This window comes from Frankliniella occidentalis, unplaced genomic scaffold (assembly GCF_000697945.3).
Source record: "Frankliniella occidentalis isolate FOCC.00 unplaced genomic scaffold, Focc_3.1 Scaffold2, whole genome shotgun sequence".
Classification (NCBI taxonomy): Eukaryota; Metazoa; Arthropoda; class Insecta; order Thysanoptera; family Thripidae; genus Frankliniella; species Frankliniella occidentalis.
This window is the reverse complement of record NW_026267132.1, coordinates 48,647-52,105: the sequence shown is the minus strand read 5'-3', so window position 1 is coordinate 52,105 and position 3,459 is coordinate 48,647.

The window sequence follows — 3,459 nt, the reverse complement described above, 5'->3', positions numbered from 1 at the left end:
AGTGGTCTTTTCTTTTTCCTCGCCTGTAGCGTTCCACAACTTCCACGCTGTGCTATAGGAAGCAGGGTGTGCAGGATCGTGATATACTTTACCAAGTTTTCCAGGCATTGATTCCCGGGCAACTCCGGGCATAGGAAGCAGGGTGTGCAGGATCGTGATATACTTTACCAAGTTTTCCAGGCATTGATTTTAAACTGTTTTTTAGTTCGAGACTGTTTTTTAACGCTGTGTATTTTTTTCGGTTTTATTCTTTTTTTCAGTGTTGTGACAGAATCACTGTTTTTAACAGGTCTGATACCAGAACCGCTTTGATTACGTGCCGAAATAATTTCAGCTCTTCGAGTTGAGTTAAGTATAAGTTCTAATGGAATATTTATAGTGGAGAGAGCTTTAATAAAATGAGAAACTCCAACGGGTTCAAAGTTTTTGCGTGTGCGTGTTAGGTCAGATATGAGATCAATAATGTTTGAGTTCGGCACAGATTTATCATTTATAGACACGGTCCCTGTGGAATCCCATGTGACATGTGAGTCTGCTTGGCTCAAATAATCGAAGATTCGGAGTGCAGGCGCTTTATATGTTTTCGGGAGAGCTGCAGCGAGCTGCTGACGCATTGCCCCTCCACTCTCACTTTCGTCTTTCGAAAAATCAGCCACAGAAATCTGAAGAGGTTTTTTCTTTTCATTGACGAAATAAAGATAGCGCTCTAGAGCCTGACTGTAATGTTTCCATTTTTCTGAATCGTCAGCATATTTTTTACGTAAGATTAATTCCATCTCTGCGTCGAGCGAACTCGATTGAGTTTGCGCAGTAGACGGTGTAGCGTCATTTAACTTAGCCACACTCTCGTGTGGCACAAGAATCATTTTCTTGACGTGATTCATTTGAACAGACTAGGGAGGACAGATGCCACCGTGGACAGCAATAGAGGAAGAAATGATCCGCCCTTTTGAATCTTTTCTTTTTTCGCCTTTATACCTTTACCCTTTTGTGCGAGTTCTCTGATGAGAGCACGGTACCTTTGAAGTTTAGATTTCTGACTAGCAGTAAGTGGAATGTTTCCACTGAGTAGATTGTCGCAAATTTCGCAAATAGCGTAGATGATCGTTTTGTCAGAACTATTTATAATAGCTTTGCGTAGATTGGGTTTAGCTGACCGGAGGACCTGAAGCACAGCTTTACTGTGTGTCTTGTCGGCAGGAGCCATTCTCAACGAATGATTCAGACTTGGTCTACCATCTCCCTTTTATACTTTCCCTTAGGAATGTAAACGACCGTGGACTCACTAGGAAAAATAAGAGTGCGCATCCGCAGGTGATCGGATTGGCCGGGTTTAAAATCGAATAGCAGGTATGTGAACCCAGCCCGTGTGGCGTCATGATAAGCTTCAAGCAAACCGCGAAAATGCGTGGGATCAACTTGCATACAAAATGTACGTATCTGTGCCAAGTCTCGGCTCGTTTTGAACAGCACTATGTAGTGCGTATTCAAACTTATTTGCCGGAGACCGTCCGGAAACAAACATTGACTTAGGAAAAAAATGCTTAGATTTCTGTGATGACTACCCTTAATGAAAAATTTAAGGATTTCTTTGTGGTGTGACTTAATCTCATCCATAAAATCATCAATCACTATAAGCTTCGACCCCTGACCAGAGGGATGATCCTCGAGGAGAGGTAGTTCTTGTCTGAAATCGACTCTGTCTTTTAGCTCGCCGTAAAGCGACTGCCACTCAGAGTAATAAAAAATGATGTGTTCAAATTTTGTGTTGAACATCTCATCTTTATTTTCAATCAGGCGTTTCATGAAATAAGTTTTACCGCTGCCCGTCCCAACTACCACGAGGGCAGTGCAAGGATGTTGGAATCTGAGTTCCATCATGAAGAATGAGGACAATGCAATGGGGGCGTTTCTTTTATAGGGGCCTAACCAGCATCTCCCCTGCGCCGGTGGGGCCTGCCTGCTTCTCCCCTGCGCACGCCATGTGACTTAGGCATCTCCAAGACATGCCATGACCTCAAGGAGGTCCTGGTCCTCCTCGGCGGCCATGGTCCATGCATTGTAGCCGTGTGGCACAGTCATCTCCAGCCCAATACGGCGGCGTTTGGTGTTCTTAGCCTGCCATTGTTTCTTTGTGGCGCGAGTGACTATTTTCCACCCTGTGAGGCGGGCAATTTGACGGGGGATAGGCACTGTAGTCTTTACCTTATCCCCTAAAACCATGGTCTTAAGCTGCTCAAAGGTGACCAACTGGTCGCACGAGTTGGTCACCGATGACCATAGCCTTGAGCTGATCAAAGGTGACCAACTGGTCACATGAGCTGTTGATTGAAATGCCTCTAACCTTGATGCAAACCTTAAGGTTTGCGAGATCTCCACCCACCGCCACCTTGTAGGCATAATTTTTGGGTCCCCCGGCCACAAACTCAGTGATAAACGACCCAGGACCGAAGTCCTCTTCAATCTGATCGGTTAGATCACCGAGATGTGTGCCGAGGGGCAGCTCAGGCTCACCAGGGCGGCTGATGTACGCCACCGAGTCCGTGTCGTGGTAAAGGGCCCGTTTTTCTGCAATATCCAAGTACTTGTAGAGTTGCATACGACCATGGCATGTCGTGAAAGCAGCGTGTATAAGAGAGGAAGTGGGCAGAGACTCCTCAGAGTCCTCCACAGGCATACATGTCACTTGCATGCACTCCTCACCGAGGGGTATGATACTTGTCACATCCACAGCAGGATCTGTCACTAACCTGATAAGATGTTCATAACTATAGATCAGGTGTGTCTTTGGGCGCAGTGTCTTTTCTCCAAACTTACCCCAAAAAGAATTACACATCAACTTTGGCAGAGTTCGCAAAGCAGGGTTTTTCTCCATCTTGGTCGGATCTAGCACCACCCCGTCATGCTCTAGCGTGTCTGCTATGTATTTGGCCTTCTGCTCCTCTGTCTCACAGTCAGCAGGCCAGCCACTGGCTTGTATTTTTAAGGCCATAAAACACCTCACATAGCCTGAGAGCACCCCATCTGTTTTAGTGGCACCCCAGACAAAGGGAAAACCGGGCATCTGGCGGGCAACTATCGGGCACCTACCGGGCAACTGCCGGGCAACTCCCGGGCAACTCCGGGCAACTCCCGGGCAACTCCGGGCAACTCACGGGCAACATCCGGGCAACTACCGGGCTACGTCCGGGCAACTACCGGGCAACATCCTGGCAACTACCAGGCAACTACCGAGCAACCAGCGGGCAACCACCAGGCAACCACTAAGTAAGCCTCGCCTGGTGATACAAGCGTGTTGCCCGGTGGCAGACACTTCACGGCTCATAACTAGGGCCGGCACCCCACGGCGTGGGCAACTGTCGGGCAAGGGAGGACGGTCCCTGTCTTACTCGTAGAGGTCATACAAACCTGAAGTGTGACGGCAGGGTCCAGCCGCGGGGCCACGCGGGGCTCCCTTCG